Below are 14,293 nucleotides of genomic sequence, written 5' to 3'. Positions count from 1 at the left end.
CAAGGTTGAAACAAGTTCAAACAAACAAACAAAAAAAACAAACAAAAAACAGGAATTCTCATAAATTGAGAACAGTAAGGGTTAGAACCAGCTCCCAGCCAGGGTCTACCTTTCCCGGAACATGTAACCACGACATCCCACTAGGAGGACTATGACAATCAGTCACCTGAAATTCTCACCTATGCAAAAAGCATCCCTCATATCTCAGAGTGAGCATCCCTAATATCTCAGGGAAGCATCAACCCCTGGATCCCATCCCTCCCCAAAACGTTAAGGTCCCTATCAACCCAATGAATAAAGTGCACGAGATATCCCACCAAGAATCATCTGAGGATGCCTGGCATATTGAGCTGTAACAGTCCAGGGAAGAGTTTTCTTTCCCAAAGCATTCATCGCTGGACCTTGGCTTCACCTAGTGGCTCCAGCTCCAGCTTCTAGTGACTCGCTGTGTTCATCACTGTTGGGGCTGTGACTAGAGCAGAAGAGACATGGCTGCCTGCCCTCGAAGAGCAGCAACACTTTGGCCGTTCCAGCTAGCTCAGAGCCCCTCAGGATCTATCATCCTGGCATGGTCTAAGAATCCTGGGACTGTGCTCTGCCTTCCCTGTGCAGCCTGCTGGCTGCACTCTGGTACGCAATCTGACCACTGGTGCCAAGACGTGGGGCACAAACAGCTGATGCGCCACAACTGATACCAAGGGAATTCAACGAGACCTCTGATTTGATGGGAGGTGAAAGCTCCCTGTCTCTGAAGAGAGACTAGCAACCTGTCCTTCTCCTCCTTGGTTCTCACTCTGCGTCATCGCACGGATTTGGAAAAGCTAGAGAGACAACTGATGCCTTCTGGCCAGAGCTACTCTCTGGTGTGGGCTGAAGGTCCCTTTAGCCCCTGTCTAAAATATGACAGCCCATAATGGCATTGGCAGAGACCCTCTATCTAACTTCCCCTTAAAACAAAAACACCTGGTAACGCAGCTGCCACTAAGTGTTACAAGGACAGCAGGCAGTTCTTAAATCTGTGGAAGGTTTAGCATGGAACCCCACCCCCACCTCCCTCCCGCCATGTGGATAGGCCAAGGGACTATCCTCACTGGACGAGGTATTTCTTCTCTTTTCTGTCATGAGCAGCTCATCGTCACATTAAAAAAAAAAAAACAAGCAAGCAAGCAAGCAAGCAAACAAACAAACAAAAACGGGTAAGAAAATACTTGCCCTATTAAAATCCCATGGAATAAAAATTGCCAAAAACTAAGCCTCCTTGTTTTGGGAAGAAGTCTTTCATATATCGACATGCATGGTCAATGATAATATTTACAGTATTGACTCATGGGCCCGAGTAGCTTCCCTCACCCCAAGCAGGAACACCCAAGAAGGGAAAAAAACCCTCCCCTGATTTTTTGCTGACGTTAGCTGCAATCAGGCAATGCATAGGGCCATCTAAAATAGGACAGGCTGATAACACCACAGCCCCTTTCCCTCCTCAGTTAGATGAATCCAAAGATCAAAGTCCTAAAAACCACCCTATTTCAGAGCTCACAGCCCTTACCCAATTACTACCCACCCCTACCCGTTTTAATCTCTCAGAGGAAGCACTCAACAAGCCCTTAGCCCCACTTGCCTCCCCTCCCCTCACCCAACTACCAGACCCTCCACAGGGCAGCATTAGAAAAACAAGGGAGCTCCCGCTGGCCCTCCGCCTCCACCTCCTTCCTCCCTGCCTAATCGGAGAGAGACGTCTTTCCTCCCGATCCCCAGCCAAAAGACCCCAAAATCTACCAAAAGCATAGACAAAACCCCACAAAACTAACTCCAAAGCCCCCGCCAACCCTCCACCTTGCCACAGCTTTTCGATGCTCTCAATTCTGTTGCAAAAACAAACTCGGCCTCCCATTCTTCTCAGGACTCCAAGAAGGAGCCAGAATCCCAAACACCGAAGCATTCTCTATTAATATAAATCCCACCGAACTAGCAAGCCTCAGCCTTAAAAGAACTCAGACGATTCTTAGTGAAATAACTCATGCACTTTATTTCTTGTGGACAGGGACCTTGTAAACATTTTGGGGTAGATGCTTCCCATTGGCTCGCTCTGAGGCGTTAGGGATGCTTTATCTGCATGACTGAAGACTTCAGGTGGGATGGTGTCCTGACGTGGTCACGCGTTCCAGGACAGGTAGACTCCTGGCTGGGAGCTGGTTCTGACATCTACTGTAGTCAATTATGAGAATTCCTGTTTTTTTTTTTTGTTTGTTTGTTTCTTTTTTTTTAATTTGCTTCAACCCTGCCAGGTCTTCTGTCTGATGGCACAGTCCACTTGCCCATTACATTGCCATAACGGGAGTGCACCAGATGGCTTTTTATCAACTGGAAACTAACTAGACTCATCTGAGAATGGGGAGTCTCAGCTGAGAAAATGCTTCCATCAGATCAGCCCATAGGCAAATCTGTGGGCAGTTCGCGATTGATGTTTGACCTCGAAGGGCCCAGCCCGCTGTGGGTGGTGCTACTCCAAGGCAGGTAGACCTGGATTGTGTAAGAAAGCAGGCTGAGCAAGCCAGTAAGCAGGGCTCCTCAATGGTCTGGGCTTTCAGTTCCTGCTTCCTGGTTACTGCTTGAGTCCCCCGCCCTTGCATCAAGGTTGGACGATAAACTTAAGATGAATTAAGCCCTCTCCTCCCCAAGCTGCTTTTAATTGTGGTCTTTACTACAGCAACAGAGAGAGAGCTGGCTAGCACAGGGAACAAGAACAAGGCTCAGCTACCTGGTAGAACCAAGCACAAAGGCATCAAAAATCAGGTCCAGACGATAGAACACGGCATTCTATTGGTATTTAAGAATGACACAAGGTTGTAACCCAGGACTACAGCACCATCACCCCATGACCCCTGGCTGGAGATACCCTCAAATAAGATGAAGGTTGAAGTCAGCAGTGACTGATCCAGAAGAAAAAGCTAAGAATCGGCTCTTCAGAGGAGTTGAACCCTCTGAGAGCAAAGAACGAGTCACCGCTTATCAGATTTATTCTTTAGAGAGAGACATCTGTATGTGAAATTGAAATGTGCTGAACCTGAAGACAGAACATCAGAAGTTGAGAATGGTATTGAGAAACACATTTAAACTTTTGAGAAACTTTACCAGCCAAATGCTATACAAGGGAAGAAAGATTTCTTGGTGGGAGGAGGGGCTTTTCAACAAGCCATGTAAAGGCCTTATAAGATCTTCAGAAACAGGCACCCTGGAAATTTCAGTTATTTTCATCCCTTCTATTGAAAAGGCAATTTCTCTCCTCTTATATCGAAGTCTTTGATGTATGTTCAGTAGCTTCAGGGTGAATCCAAACGCAGCATTCAGAGCAAGTGAGAAAAAAATCATGCCGTGTGGAGATTGCAAGTTTCCTCCAGGAAGTCTTTTGAAAATAAGCAATGAAACCGCTCAGGGCTCCCGTGAACTCTCAGAGCCTCTTTCCTGGGATCGCCTGCCTACTGTGGGCCTCTGAAGTGTTAGATTGCAGAAGAGGAGGAGAACAAGCAGCCTGGGTGTGCCTGTGACTCTACAAACAGTGCTCCAAACTTCCGAGTCATCTCTTTAGCTCCTATTTATTTTAAATTATGGTGTGTGTGTGTGTGTGTGTGCGCGCGAGTGCGTGCACACACGCGAGGGAGAGGGGCATGTGTATGCAGGTACACACGGAGACCTGAGCAGGGCATCAGAGCCCCTGGAGCTGAGTTACAGTCAGTTTTGAGCTGCCTGATGTGGGTGCTGGGAACTGGACTCAAGTCCTCTGGAAGAGCAATAAGTGCTCTTAACCACCGAGCCAGCCCTCCAGCCCACAGCTTATATTTTTTAATTGGTTGTCTATCAAGGTTTAGTAAGAGTGCCTGTGACTATTTGCCCATAGATTATAGGATGTATAAAGTGATTTTTAAAGTCAAATACAGTATTTTCTACTTTCTCAAACCATACTTACATGATGTTTGTAGCAATTTATACTGAAAATCTGTAAAATGGTGAAAACAGTTCACTGTCAGAGAAGAGTTGGCACTGGAACACCCCATACAGATGCCACTCAGATGCCACAGGGCAGGGGAGCCGGCACCACCATCCATGAGTGCTTAAGTACCATATATAGCACAGCCTATGTGTGTGCATAACCTATGTCCTCATAACTTCCTGTGTGCTTTAAGCCATTTCTAGGTCACTTCTAATAGATGCTGGACGCAATGTGAAATTCTAAGTGGCTACTTGCTATGTGCTGTTTAAATAATGAAAAAAATCTATACATGGCGAGTACAGATGCAACATTTTTTCAAATGCTTATGATGTACAATAGATTAAATCCATGGGCACAGGACCTGAGAATTCTGGCTGGTCTTATCCATCCCAGAGGCAAAATCCTGAATCAACTGGGGGAAGCAGATGGTTCAGCACTGGGCTTCTGGGCTTCTGGGCTTCTGGGCTGGAGGCATAGCTTGCCTCAGACTCCTCATTATGACAATCAGGGTTATCACAAAGCCTCCACTCTGAGTCTCGTCAGTCTCTAGGAGACAGATACCAGAAAAGAGGCCTGTTGATCCCAATCGTCAGATCTAGGTTGCCACGGATCCATCACCTTTTGCTGAAAAGCCTGGTGAGGGTAGCAACGGTCCAAGTACGCATTACTTCGCAGCACTGGTTTCTACGATTCCACCGTAAGAGTATTTTATTACAAGCATGGATTCTAGATAAGCATTTGTTTCTTGGAAGAGTCAGATTATTCAAGTAAACAGTCATCACAGGAACGACTTCTTAGAGAGCAGAAAGGTTCGATGCAAGCTCTTAGCCCTGTGACTCTCATACAATGCTCAGTTGGAATGATGCTGCCCTTCACTCAAAAGGGTGACTGAGGCTGGCCCTGAGCTCATGTCCCCAACTCTCATAGGCGGACCTGGCTCTCAAATATAAGGTTTTTCTTAATCTCCCTCCGTTCCCATCCTATTGCTAAACCTTATCCTCAGTGTTTCCTGTACCTCAGCTTGGATTTTCTAGCCCACTGCATCCTGGGCCCTCATCCGTGAACATGCTACAGGATGCTATACAGTCTCATCGTTTTCGTACCAGCTTTGTGCTGAAAGAGTAGGTACAGAGATGTGGCTGAGTGTGGATTTGGAAGTCACTAAAATATCTATCTAATTTTGCAGATCAGAACCTCTAGATCCACCCATTCTCCTGGGCTTCCATAAGAGGGACACTGGGGCAGTGTCATGGGTCAGTTTTGCATCCTTCCACACATGTACATTGTCCAAACTCTCTATCCTCTTCTCACAACACCAGACCCACGTATGGGCTTCTTGGATTTGTGCAGCAACGGTTTTCTGCTTGGTGCTGTGGAAATGATCCTCGGAAAGATTTAACAGCGGCATCCTCTCTGGTACATGGAGAGGTCAATCCTTGCTGGAGAGAGCTTTGGACTTCCTAGTTGCTAGCAGTGCTCTCTCGTTAGCGGCTGCCGTGGCTACCTCTGATACTCGAGACAGTCCAGCTTGTCCTCAGCCTCGTTAGCTGCAGCTCCCTTGCCTCCTGCCTCTTTGAGCTTTGCTGTCAGGGACAAGGCACAGGTGCCAGGTGATCTTTCAGTGCCCATCTCATGGGCTTTACAAGACAGGTCCACTAGGGGAAAAGCAGATAGACTAAAAAGCCTCTGGCTCCTGCCCCTCGCTCCAATGTTGGAAGGAGGTGATGTTGACCAATGAAGAAGAGGAGGCAGAATGGAGTCAGGAGATAAGGGCTTTCCTCCTGTTTCTTAAGAGATGGTGTCAAGACTCAGTGTTCTGCCTGTCCTCTCTGGAGGTGCACCATGCTCCCAAGTACCCTGCATGCATCCTGATTACGTAGGGACAGTTTGTTAGCACATCCTGTAACTTCGCTGCTGCCTCCTCTGCCCCACTCACCTGGTTTTCTCACATGTATTTCTCTACGCTGTCCACCTTGACGATGGTTTGCTCAAATAGTTTGACATATGCTCTAGCTCTACTTTCTAGAGAAATGAGATTAACAAAACTATTTGTTCAAATACAAGAGAAGTTACGGGATGTTTTCTCCATTCCTGCCAGAGTCGGCAATTTGCAAAGTGACTAGCACTTACTGTGTCTTTAAACCCTCATAGCTGACTAGGCGATAGACATTATTTAATACTTCAAGAAGGAGAGGCTCGGGCTGGTGAGATGGCTCAGTGGGTTAGAGCACCCGACTGCTCTTCCGAAGGTCCAGAGTTCAAATCCCAGCAACCACATGGTGGCTAACAACCATCCGTAACAAGATCTGACTCCCTCTTCTGGAGTGTCTGAAGACAGCTACAGTGTACTTACATATAATAAATAAATAAATCTTTTAAAAAAAAAAAAAAAAAAAAAAAAGAAGGAGAGGCTCAAGGAAACTCAAATCACTGACTCAGGATGCTACAGCAAGGGGCCAGCAAGATGGTTCAGTGGATGAAGATGCTGCTGCCAAGCCAGAGACCTGAGTACAACCCCTGGCATCCACATGATGGCCAGAGCAAACTCCTGAAAGTTGTCCTCTGATACACACACACACACACACACACACACACACACACACACACACATGCCTTGCTTCAAAGAATGTGTATCTTAATATTTCTTGTTCTCTTGGCATCAACCCATGGGGCTTAGAGCACCCATGAGGGCGCCACATGATTCAATTTTCAGAAACATTGGGGTGACACATAAGGAACATTAAAAATAATCCAAGCAGAACCTGATAAGAACCTCTTAAAAAGACAGGATGAACAACGAGCTGAAGCAGGTGGCTAAGCCGCCCTCTTCGGTGTCACTGATGTGTCTCTCTCTATGGTCACGTTGCCCAGTCAACTGGAGGTCAGCATGAAGAAGACAGAGAAACCCAAGCTGGTGGGGCAGCCGGGGTGATCATGGCTGAGGTCACGTGATCATCCACTGGACCTCTCCTTACCCACAGCATCTGGATCCCTCTGTCCTCCCCATAAAGATCTTTCAGAACATAAAAACTTAACTCTGAGCTAGAAAATTAATTTTGAAACCAAGTACAAGATCCTGCCTGCCAGGTGCTGACATGGGCAAGTGCTCCCTGTACCGCACGGGGTGTGACTGGCAGGGTTTTAGGAGACTCCACAGGCTTGGACCAAGATCCACTTTGGAAACTTGGTGGCTGAGTTCAGACCCTGTCATCCTGTCATCTCGCGCCCAATCCCTTCCATCCCATCCTGTGCCAACCTGTTCCATGTCCCACCACCCTGCCCCAGTTTGGACGTCGCCCTTCCTGGTCCTGGATTATGAAGTGCAGCTCTTCGCTTTGTGCCATTCTGTGAGGGAGATCTGTTCACACAATGAAAAGATCCGACTGTGGGGCGAGTCATCTTCCCTTGGCACAACATCAAAGACAAAGCGGTAAAACAGTCCTTCCTATCATTATTAACCCAGATGTACACAGCTGTAAAATCGGGTGGGTTTGTGAGTTTATGGGGAAAGTGTGACTACTTTATCACCTGCTGTGGGGTTTGAGAAATATCCCAGAAGCCTCCAGGGACTGCAGGTGCCGCTTATGGTCTGGTCCTGTGAGCATCTTTGCCAGCACAGACGGCACTCTGTGGACACCTCTCCCCTCTCACGCACTGTTTAACTGTATAGCTGCCAAACACACCAACGCTGCCCCACAGGGAATCTCTTGAAATACGGAATTCTCTCATATTCTGATGCACCCTCCTCCTGAGAGCTTAAAACAAGACTACTTGACTGCTCTTGACAGGAACTTACCAGGAAGCAAGGTGAACAGGGTTGTCCTCATTCAAGTCCTGTCCCTGATGTTGGCCCATGGTACTACATTTTGAGGATCAAGAACTCAAAAGATTAGTTAGCTTTCCTTGTGAACATTTTGAGGATCACTTGGACCCTATGAATGCCTTCCCCTTGAAAATTTCTTGACATTTTTCTGAATAACTTCATGCAGATTATTAGTTGGATAGGGCTGAAGTTAGAGACAGTGAGGCAATTATATTTTTGCTCTTCTCGTGGGCAACAATTGTTTTAACTGTTAGCCCCAAATACACACACACACACACACACACACACACACACACACATACACAGCCCTAATGGCTTTCTCTCAAAATTATATACAAGAATAGGCTTTTCCAGCACTGCCTGACTAAATCCATTTATCCCTGAGACCATCGGCCTCATTTCAATTGGTCTCAAGTTGGCTATTTTCCATAGCATAGTTGCCATGACTGGATGGGATAACATTTAAATGTTACAGCACAGAAATGGAAGCTCTGTAATTGTATATTTAAATCCCATATTTGATGGAACAGAATTGCTTGTTATTCTGGCCCTGTTTTGTGGTTTTCATTTTCTGCTTGGGAAATTCAATCATTTTAATGTCTGAAGACGCTATTGTGAAGTATGTGGCTAGCCCACAGCATGCTCAACCATCTAGAACAGATGGAGTATAGAGGCTTGTGTTTTTCTGTATGCTTTAGGGATGCTTCACGTGTGTATGCTTTTATGCAGGAGTCAGAGATGTGTGTTATGTAGAAAAACAAGTCCTACTTGGGAAAAAATATAAACATGTTGTATATAAACTATACCAACCTATGGGACTTACTCCTTAAAATTTGTTTTGGAAAATAATGTACTACATCAAATCTTTACTACCTACATTTTAGTAACCCTATAATTATAGGATATTAATCATATAACATTTTTCTAGAATAATATCCTTAACTTCAGGGTATTATGATCGTAGGAGGCATTCATCATATCGTGCTAGTTAAAGCATATGTGTGTGTGTGTGTGTGTGTGTGTGTGTGTGTGTGTATGTGTGTGTTTGAATAGGAATGCCCCCATAGAGTCATGTATTTGAATGTTTGGCCATAGGAATTGGCACTATTAGGAGGTATGACCTTGTTGGAGGAAGTGGGTCACTGTGGAGGTAAGCTTTGAGGTCTCCTATGCTCAAGCTATGCCCATTGTGGCCCACAATCTTCTTCAGCTGCCTTCAGATCAAGATGTAGAACTCTCAGCTCCTTCTCCAGCACCATGCCTGCCTACATGCTGCCAGTTTCCTGCCACAATGGATCATGGACTGAACCCTTGAAACTGTAAGCCAGCCCCAATGAAGTGTTTTCCTTTATAAGAGTTGCTGTTGTCATGGTGTCTCTTTGTAGCAATAAAACTCTAACCAAGACAATATGTATTTCTAAAAAGGAACAGCAGCTCAGATGAACACAAATGTCCTTGTTATCACTTCCAAAGATGTGCCATGCAAACACCTGCATGTGGATCAATTCCCACCAAGAATAAAGCAAAAACCAGTAGCATCCCTCTCACCACATAGCTGGGTAGATAGATAGCTGCCTCGAAAGCAGGGGGAAGCAGAGACAGAAACGCCTCTCTGAGCCAAGCTTATCAGCATCAGGAGGGAGTCATCCTTGAGTCCCTTCTGTTCAGAGGTGGAAAAGAATCTTCACATACACACACACATGACACCACACCACATATAGAAAAGCACACACAAATACACACACATATACACATACCCCACACCACCATACCACCACAACACAACACACAGAAACACACACTATACCACACACACTCACATGACATATACAACACACACACATATACAGAGACACACATATACACACGCCAACACATACATGCACATCACACCCCACACACAGAAATACACATATAAATGCATATACACATACACCACATACAGACACACTCATATAGAACACACAAACACACCTGCATATACACAAGAGACACACATGCACACCAACACACACAAATCACACCACACCATAAACACATAAACATGACACACAAACACATGATACATATAAACAGACATGACACATACAGGACACACCCACACACACACACTAACACACAGGCTCATATGCATGCATGCCTGTGCAAAAGGGTCTGATAGTGAACTCACCTTGCTTGGGGAGCTGAGAGACTTGGTACTGGAGAACTCACAAGGATGAAATGCAAAGACCACAGAGGAGACTGTAAAACAAGCAGGCACCCCACCAGCCCAGAAGCTGCAACCTCAGGTCCAGTTCAGCTTCCACCTTCTCCTAAGAAGGGCTTTAGCTGCACACTTCAGCTGTTCTCTGGGCTACTGGCTTCTGACCAGCCTGTGCTGGAGAGCCTATGGGGCGGATCAAACCGCCAAGATTCAGTTAGTGGTTGCTGGGGGTTGCCCTTGCTCCAGTAAATAACCACCCAACTCCTGCTTGTGCAAGCAAGTCTAGTGAATCTCTGTGGATCACGCGTGGAAAGAAGATGTGAAATAGGAGGAGACCTTTGTCATGGAGAGGGGGTTGTGTGGGACGGAGAAGGCGATGAGAGGTGGGAGAGGAGGTGAAAATGAATTTACATACATTCTGCTCTGGTGGGAGGGTATCCTGGGACACGGGGGCCCAGGAACCTTACAGCTCTCAGGTGAGATAGTGTCCCAATGGAAGCGCATCCTGAGACACAGGGGCTCAGGAACCACACAGCTGAGAGGAAGCCTCCTCAGAAGAGGCGCTGCAGCTCCCAGGGAAGGGTATCCCCAGCTGAGATGAGGAGCTTGGGAGCCCCAACCCACGCCTTCTCTTCCTTCTTCTCTTCATTGTTCCTTCTCTTCGTTGCTTCTTTTCTTGTTGGCTTCTTCCGACCGACGAGAGTCACACCAGGCAGAAAATCTCATGAGGAAATCTCCTAGAAGCACGCAGCGGGGAACGGGATAAAGGGGCAGTGCTTATATAAATTTCTGAGGGGGCAGAGCTTCTCAAGGCAGAGATTTCCAATGAGGTCTGGTGGGATTTCAAGTCCTGAGTTTGGGGAGCTCAGGGATTGGTGGGGTTTTCCTGCTCAGGGATTGGTGGGTTTTCCTGCTCAGGGAGAAACTGGTGGCTTTTTTTTTCCACCTCCCTTCCCCCTGTGTTGGGCCCATGGGTTTAAGAGTGGGAAATCCTTCCAGGATGCAGCCTGCTTTTGCTGAGGCGCCATCAGGGAGGGAAGGCTGGACAAGAGGTGGACAGCTCCTGTGGGACAGCTCCTGCCATGGTGTTTCCAGAAAGCTGTAGGCTGAGGCAGGAAAGGTATGTCCAACCATGGACATCTCCTGAGCAGCAGCTCCCGCTGAGCGAGGGGGGAGTGGGGGGTGGGGGTGGGAGGGCGTGAGGGGGGCAGGGGAGGCAGAGGACCACCAGTTGCAAGCCGATGAGAGGTCATGGCGCCCCATTTTGACAGGAGCCGTCATTTTGGACAGCTCCTATGAGACATTTTACTGTAGTGGCCCTAGGCTTGGGCCAGAACGAGGGCCTGCCACCACTTTGAGGGCTTTTGTGGCACACTGCTCAGGGACTACAGGTAGTAGAGGTGAAAATGAAATTACGTGTGTGTGTGTGTGTGTGTGTGTGAGAGAGAGAGAGAGAGAGAGAGAGAGAGAGAGAGAGACTGTAGTAGTTTCTTATGAAAGAAAAATTAAAACATTTTAATTAAGTTGTATTTTAAAAGAGCCTCCACTGCAGGCCTCATCTCCCTAAATCAACCTGTGCCTTAGTCAGGGTTTCTATTACTGTACAAACATCATGACCAAGAAGCAAGTTGGGGAGGAAAGGGTTTATTCAGCTTACACTTCCACATTGCTGTTCACCACCAAAGGAAGTCAGGACTGGAACTCAAGCAAGTCATGAAGCAGGAGCTGATGCAGAGGCCATGGAGGGATGTTACTTACTGGCTTGCTTCCCCTGGCTTGCTCAGCTTGCTTTCTTATAGAACCCAAGATCACCAGCCCAGGGATGGCACCACCCACAAGGGGCCCTTTGATCACTAATTGAGAAAATGCCTTACAGCTGGATCTCATGGAGGCATTTCCTCAATGGAGGCTCCTTTCTCTGTGATAACTCCAGCTTGTGTCAAGCTGACACACAAAACCAGCCAGTACAACCTGCAATTCCTGTGTCTCCATAAATAACAAGTACCCCCAAACAACGGTGCTTTAAAACTTTGTGTCACTGGCTGGTATCCATCCCTCTAGGGTCAGATGGTGTAATCTGAATGAGAGATCAGGCTGCTCCAACCGGTTCTCTCTCTGCTATTAAAGTACAACAAGCTCACAGCAACTAGTATGTACCACTATCAACACAAATGCTATGGTTATACCTATAGGACTCCCCCATATCTGTGCAGATGGAGTCTTCTCCCAGCTATGTTCTCCGACCCCTATCCTGAAGCTACAAACAATTAGGGCAGAATAGCATACAACTGGTGGGGAGGGGCAGCTGAGCACTCGGAGGAGGAGAGTCCCATATCCCTCTCCGACCTGTCAACCACCTATAAGTTCCGCTATGATGATCTTTGGTGAGCAGGCCCAGCTAGTTCTAACTACTCTCAGATATCCTATCATTTAAATCAAAAAAGGCATACAGATTTTATCAGATGCATACATGTCCTGTTGTGCTTTCTACTGCTGCGATAAAACACTGGCCCAAAACAAGTTGAGGGGGAAACAGCTTTTTGGCTTACATATCCCCGGTCACAGTCCACTGAGAGACCATTAAGGCAGGAACTGAAGCAGAGGCCATGAAGGAGTACTACTTACTGGCTTGCTCCCCATAGCCTGCACAGCCTGCATTCTTACAGAACCCAGGGCCACCGGCCCAGGAATAGCTCCACCCACAGTGGGCGGGGCCCTCCCGGGGCCCTCCCACATCAATCATTACTCAAGAATATGCCCCCACAGACTTACCTTGGCGGATCTGAAGGACGCATTTTCTCAGTTAAGATTCCCTCTTCTCAGATGACTCTAGATTGTGTCAAGGTAAAAAAACAAACAAACAAACAAGTCTTTATAAAGACCAAAGGCAAGGTGTACTTGTGTCAAATAAACAAGTCTAAATAAAAGCCTTCAGAAAACAAATCAGTTCATTATAACTGTGAAGTTGTAACAGAAAAAAATAAAGTCTGTTTAACTTACCAAAAAAGCAGTCACTTGTGTTTCTCTTCAAATGGTTGGCGAGTCATTGCCAATTATTAAACTGAAATATAACCGAGACAAAAGCCAGAGATGTAAATTTTTGCTCGTCGGCCGGAATTTCCGCTTCCATCTTCTGAGCTTCAAGGGGAGTGGAGGAGGTCGTCAGAGAGTTTCTTCAACTCAAGGCTGGAGACATAAGAGGCAAAGCAAGAGTGTGATACCCCAGAACGGGGATCCCAAAGTGGGGGAGATCAGTGAGCTGTCAAAAAGGATGTTTATCCTTAAAACATCACCCGTTTCTCAAGGACAAAGCAATAGAAGAAATAAGATGCTATAATGGTAGGATAGAGGGACATATTTGTTCCACAATCCACAATCATCAGAGAAATACAAATCGACAGTGTAATGAAATGTCTCTCCATGCCTGCCAGAATGGTTGTCATCCTAAAGAAAATAAATAAACAAGCAAAAAACCAAAACAAACAAAGAAAAACTAGGCATAGTGGTATACACCTTTAATCCCAGCACTTGGGAGGCAGTGACTGGTAGAGCTCTAAGAGGTTCAAGTTAGCCTGGTCTACAGAGTGAGTTCCAGGTCAGCCAAAGCCACGGTGAGACCCTGTCAAAAAAAAGAAAAAAAGAAAAAAAAAAAAAAAGGAAATATCCAGAAAAGACCTCTATTATGTTGTTAGTGGCAGTGCAAATGGATACAACCATAACCTGATACCAGCAGTATCCTTCAAGAAGCAAGCTAAATGCCCATCAACCAAAGAATGGTTACGACCCAGTTACGACATCCATGGAAGCCGATGGCAGATAGGGGAATTGTAAAGTGTACGGGGACATTTCTGTCATTTCCGGTTTGGAAAGAAAGAAAGATAGATAGATAGATAGATAGATAGATAGATAGATAGATAGAATGGGCTTTTAGCTCTCCACCACACTGCACAAACTTAACTGGGCCCTTCATCCCTCCAAAAAACCAGGATATATGAACCTATGTCATTTTACAAGGTAGTTTGTGCTGAAAGCCTTTAGCAGTCCACTTTTAAGAAGAACGACCTTCTGTAGAAGCTAAAAGCTTCCTATTAATCATGTCTGCTTGTGACTATCTTAGATGTCGACTCCAAACACGGTGCCTCCTTTTATAGCTTCTGCCCAGAGATCCATTAAAATGACAAGCCGGGGGTCACACGGCAGGCTGGCTTCACTTAAAGTGGCATTAGCCAGCCGAGGAACAAGATCTCCTCCAGTCATTCGTAAAGAGGCCTCTACACCT

The 14,293-nt window shown here is 46.4% G+C and overlaps 1 long non-coding RNA gene across 1 annotated transcript; it reads right to left on the bottom strand.

The window, feature by feature from the left end:
* Positions 1-4,285: 4,285 nt before the first annotated feature.
* On the bottom strand, positions 4,286-13,510 carry Gm36187. The gene is made up of 5 exons (XR_868742.1): positions 13,015-13,510; positions 12,787-12,843; positions 9,982-10,751; positions 7,785-7,847; positions 4,286-5,571 (listed from the first exon to the last, which is right to left on the bottom strand). It is a non-coding gene; the product is annotated as a predicted gene, 36187 (long non-coding RNA).
* Positions 13,511-14,293: the final 783 nt, after the last annotated feature.

This window comes from Mus musculus, chromosome 5 (genome assembly GCF_000001635.26).
Source record: "Mus musculus strain C57BL/6J chromosome 5, GRCm38.p6 C57BL/6J".
Classification (NCBI taxonomy): Eukaryota; Metazoa; Chordata; class Mammalia; order Rodentia; family Muridae; genus Mus; species Mus musculus.
Note: the sequence above shows the minus strand (reverse complement) of the source record. Positions and strands in the feature narration are given on the sequence as shown.